Source organism: Quercus suber, unplaced genomic scaffold, assembly GCF_002906115.3.
Source record: "Quercus suber isolate HL8 unplaced genomic scaffold, Cork oak 2.0 scaffold_330, whole genome shotgun sequence".
NCBI classification, from domain to species: Eukaryota; Viridiplantae; Streptophyta; class Magnoliopsida; order Fagales; family Fagaceae; genus Quercus; species Quercus suber.
In genome coordinates, this window is record NW_027069783.1 from 139,993 (window position 1) to 145,992 (window position 6,000).

Consider the following 6,000-nt stretch of genomic DNA (forward strand, 5'->3'; position numbering starts at 1 on the left):
CAAATCCACTTCATTCCAAAACCCTCTTCGTTCTGGGGCATCCACTTCTTCTTCTGACCCTACTCTTTCTCACATACGGCTTTGTGATGATAAAGCCCGAAAGGACTTTTTGGAGAACTTTTCTTGACGAGGCATTCATTCGGAATGCTAAGTCATTCTATCAGATTTTTCCGATACTGACCTTCCCACTGTCATCTACAGTCATGGTTGGGAGTTACTGTGTGACATCCCGGTCACTTGTCCCTTCGTGATCATATAGGAGTTTTACTCGAATATGCATGGATTTGATACTTCTGTACCTCATTTTTTCTCTCGCGTTTGAGGTAGCACATTGTAGTTACTCCGGATATTGTATCGGAGGTACTACATTCCTAGGGTAGCACATCCTGACTACCTTGGCTGCGATTGTCTAAGGACTGTGTCCAAAGACGAACTCTCGTCTCTATTTTGTGAGACACCCTCATATTGGGATGACCGTCAAAACACCTCTTGTTCGGGCTTTGCAAAAGGTCTGAGATTCCTTAACATGGTGATGACATTCATTCTTCATCCTTTGTCTCACTATAACTCTATTACAAAGTCTTATGCTCGATTTTTGTTATCCCTTTTAGAGGATTTTTCTATTGACTTCCCTTCTCTTTTTATTCTATCCCTTATAGATGTTTATAGGGATACAACGACTCGTGATAAGCTCATTTTTCCTTCAGCTATCACGAGGCTTCTTTGCCATTTTTTCGTCTCATTTCCCGAGTCTCCTTATTTCACGGTTATGAGTGCCATAGACACTGCTACCATTCGATGGAGCGAGGCACTACTTAGACCGAGGTGGCCGCAGACAGAGACGACGACTCCTTCATCTTCTATCGCTCCATCCACCTCTGCTCCTTCGTCTTCTATGTGTGGAGTGACTCTCGAGGCCATCATGGCATATCTTGTGCACATGGATGCTCGCCTTGACACACTCAGTGATGAGCTGTGTCAGGCGAACACCCAAGTTGGCCGTATCACACGACTACAGGTTATCATGGGTGGTTTCACTGCTTATACCTCTCCATCTTCACTGACTTCAGAGGATGAGAGTGATGATGACTCTAGCAGTGATGATGCTGATGAGGATGAGGATGCTAGCTAGCCCAGTGATGATGAGATTTCTACTTGATGTACTTACCCTTTGTCACTCATGACAAAAAGGAAGAGTAGTTTTGATATGAGAGTAGTCATATACATAGGGGGAGAGTTAGCATAGGAGAGTTTTGTGATAGGGGGAGTGTATATGAGGGATGTAGTGAGGTTTCTATGTATTTTCTTTTCCTTCTTTTACATTTACCACATGTATATTGGTCTTGTGACCATTTGACATACATTGTATTTATATTTGGTTTATATCTATTGATGTATGTTATTCACCTATCTTTAACAGGGGAGTTAATATCGTACTGTACCGGCCGGTACGACCAGTATTTCTCTTACCAGTCACTCAACGGTTACAAAAACATGCTTGTATCGTACCGTTCTAAATACCTAGCAATACTGGACTATATCGACTGTACCAGCAAAAATCGAACATTCCAGCCAAAAATTGAAATTCGGACAGTACATTAAAAAAAAAAACTATATTAATCACCTGCACTGTCATCCTCCAGCTAACCTGGCGCCGATCACCCACTGCCAGTTGCTGCTGCCACCATTTCTTCTTCACCTTTGTCCCAACATAAAAGCTGCTTCTTCTTCACCTTGTCCCAACATAAATGTTCTCTCTTCTCTGTATACTTTTCTTGTTTTTTCCGCCTCTGATAATCTAATAAATGTGAACGAATAACATTTAAATGGGCTAAAAGTAAAAACTGAAGTTAACTTTTCAAATTTTGTCTTTTTGACATCACACGGCTTGGTACTTTTATTATTATTATATTACCATTTTATTAAAAGGATAGAAACGGATTTAACAAACTAGTTAGTAGCAGTAATTAGATCTTCATACATTTTAAAAAATTATTAAGTTTTGTTAATAAATTATATAAAATTTGACTAATAAATATATAAATAATATATATAGCAGTAAATCCGAAATGGTACACCGGTATTGACAGGTATTCGAAATATATAGTACCGCTGGTGAAACCGATACAGCTTCTGGTACGATATTGACTACCTTGATCTTTACATGTGTTGTTTCATTTCACTCTTTATGCACATGATTCTTATATACTGTATGCAATCTATTATTTATGTTTCACACTAAGATGCCGAGATGAGTTTTGTTTAAAGTGTTTCAAAAATACAGGTTGTCAAAGTCTTCTTGCCATAAACTCTCTTCTTGCAAATTTTTTCAAGAGTTTATGTTAGGATAGATTTTATTGTATTCAACAAGTGAGTATGAGTTGAGTGATTTATGACTTCTCTCATATGTTCTTTTGTTTGTTGTGATTTTATCACAGATTGCCAAAAGGGGAGATTGTTAAGACATATGTGAATCATGTTAGGAACATATGTCAATATAGAATTGGCTAATCCTTTGACAAAACGCACTTTACTTGTAATTAGGTAGATCTAGGATGTGTTTAATGCTTCAAGATTAGGTGTTAAAGCCATGCGAGTCTGTCCAAGAAACAAGTGAAGAAGTGCTGGATTTTAAAACTTGACAACTAGCTCAACAGCTAGTATCTATCGAGGTTTAAAAAGCTGCTAAAGCTCGATGCTCGACAGTTATCTCGACAGATAAGCTATCTATCAAGGTTTATGAAATTCAGTTTTTCAAAGCTGATTTCAATCCAATCCTTGAATACATATTTGGGCTTTCTTTTCTCACAACCCTAAACATATATAATTATTGTTTTAAGGGCTGTCAAAGGTTGCGCAAGTGTTAAGCAAAGTTGTGTTCATGAAAATTGTGATCAGAGACAGAGTTTGCCCTAGTTCATCTTTCTATTTAAGAAGCTGTTGTGTTTATACACCGTAGGGTTTTGTAACCAAGGAACTTTATGATCTTCATTAAGTTAATGAACTAAAGAATTTTGCAGCCAACATCTTCCTTAAGATGATGAGTAAGCCGCGTATTGGGATCCGCACATCAAATTGGTTAGTCACGTACTAGGAGCTGTGCAATAAAATGAGAGATTGTCACAACAGAACAAGTCCAATTGGGTATTAAGGTAAGGGTTCAACTGTAGGTTGGCATAAGGTACTGGGATTCCTTTACTTGTAACCACTTATTGTGATAATAGTGAATTCTCGGGAATGGTGACCTTAAAATCACCCAGTGGGGTTTTTGCCGAGTAGGTTTTCCCCACTCATAAACAAATCACCGTGTCAATTTAATTTCCGCTGCATTTAGTTATTTGGTGATTTTTTTGTGCTACCATGCTATTGCATGCTAATTGAATTGATTAATTAAATTGGCTAATTAATTTGTTAATTCATCACAAAGGGTCAATACATTCTTGGCCTATCAATAGACTTCTTAATTAACCTAAGGTATCTAGAATGTGTCCTCCAAAGTCATTATAGGCTGCTGAAATTTTTTGTAGAGAGCTAAGGTTCCCAATGTAAAGTGGGATTCCTCCCCTGAGATTGTTACTGCCAATAGTAAGAGACTCTAGCTTTGACAAAGAAAAAAGCAAAAACAACAACAACAACCAAAAAAAAAAAAAAAAACTCCATGAGTATTGAACCCAAAAGGTTATTACGAGATACAAAAAGGACCTTGAGGTTGGAGCAATAGGAAAGGTTAGCAAGAATTTCCCCCATTGAAGAAGTTCATATTCAGCATCAATGTTTGCAACCTAAATAGATGACCAACTTCATCAGGAATTTTGCCTTGAATAGTGTTGTTCAAGAGAAAGATTTCTCTAACAAAGCTGAGATTGCCTATGTATGGAGACAAGGAACCCACCAAACCTCTGGACTGAAGATATAATATAATGACTCTTCTTTGCTTGTGCCCACACGTAACACCTTCCCACTCACAAAAATGGAAGGAGTCATTCCATGAGCTGAAAACATTTGTAGGATCACGTGTTATCTTTGCCATGAAGGCTAACAAAGCCTAATGATCAGTCTCATTCCCACCAAAATAACTGGAGATGCCAGTGGTACTACCAACTAAAACAACAAGAGTTTTTATATACAACAGTACCACGAACAATAGAAGGATCGCTTAGAAGTGAATTGAGTGACTCAGACTCATAGCTACAACTGGAGATTTTCTTCCTTGCCTTTTCATTTCCATTCTGTGAGTTTTTTGTTGTGACTAATTAAGGTGTCTGTAGAGGAAATGTTGCAGGAACAAGGTTTTCATGATGACAAAATAGGCGTCTATTCTACAATATAATACACTGTAATGTTTTAATTTACAACTATTTTGTGCTGGATTTAATTTCATGTCAAATTTGATTGTAATTTCTTCAATCATATTTCCTTGTATTTATATGGATTTTTAATTGTAAGGGATGAGTGTGAGAGAGTGTGAAAACTCAATCTTAAAAGGATGAACAAGTGGATTTCACGAGTGTCTCGCGAGAAGCTTGCCCACGACAAAGCCACATGTAGAGCACATGACTAGAAGATGAAGAGTCATGCCAATGTAGAGGTTTTCGCGAGTGTCTCGCGGGTAAGGCCAACCTGCGAAGTACTTGGTAAACATTCTATTTGGCAAAAAGTTATGTTTTGCTTTACCAAGTCTTTACCCACACTATATATACCCACATTACCCACAAATTGTAACCAGTGTTTTCAAAGAGAAAACCCTAGAGATTATTATACTCATAATTATCTATACATTTTCTTGTGGTTTTCCTTAACTCCTACCTCTCCATCTCTATATCCTTGGGAGGTTGATAGCCTAAACACTTACCACACCTATTCTGAGTGTCAAGTGAAATTGTGGTGCTGTTGGGAAGCATTAGAAGGAGCCATTCATTGGCAGATGCAATCGGGCTAAATTACAGGATCCGAAAAGCTAGAGAAGACAAGGTTTCGAGAAGCCAGTTAGTAGCAAGAGCTTGGAGGGCTCCAGTACATAGGGTAGACTAGGCTTGGAAGGTCTTTTGTTATTCATGTACTCCAACTTTATTCTCTAGTGGATCAATTTTGACTTAGAGGGTCGCGGAGAGGTTTTCACCAAGTTCTTCAGTTTCCTCTTTGATAACACGTCTTAGTGTTATCTTGTGTTCGCATCTCTCTTCCTTACTCTTAAGCTTTCCTTTTATTGTTGATAATGGATGATATGGCATAGGGTAGTGTTATCGGTTGTTTGCGCTTATTTACTCTTGTTCCGCACTTAGTCTAAGTTAGAGTAAATGCTATCTAGCCATAATTTTTAATTGGGGGACTGAACAAGCTCTTATGCATTTACACATATTCGAGCTTTCAATTGGTATCAGAGCGGGTACACTTACCAGATTTCATTATCCTAGTGTGATCCTAGACCACAAGTGAGATGGAAAGATCTCAATCTCTTAATGCTCCTCCATTCTTTGATGGGAGTAATTATGCTTTTTGGAAAGTACGTATGCGTGCTTTTTTGTGCTATTAATGAGACGATATGGGATTTTGTTGAAAATGGGTATGTAAGACCCACTACCGCCAAATCCGAATGGGATAAGGATGCTCTTACTTTGGCAAACGCCAATAGCAAAGCTATTAATGCTATTTTCTATGATGTTTCTACTGATGAGTTTCACATGATTTCGCATGTGAAGAGAGCCAAGGAGACGTGGACCATTCTTGAGACAACCTACGAAGGTACTAAGAAGGCTAAGGACACTAAGCTTCAAATGCTCACTACTTGGTTTGAAGAAGTAAAGATGAGTGATGATGAGTCGTTTGATTCCTTTTATGGGAGACTCAACGAGATAGTGATTGAGAAGCTCAACCTTGGAGAGAAGACGGAAGATGCCAAGGTGGTGAGGAAGATCTTGAGATCCTTACTTGAAAGCTTCCGAGCTAAGGTCACAGCCAGAAAGGAAAGTAAAGATTTGAATGAGATAAAGATTCAAGAAT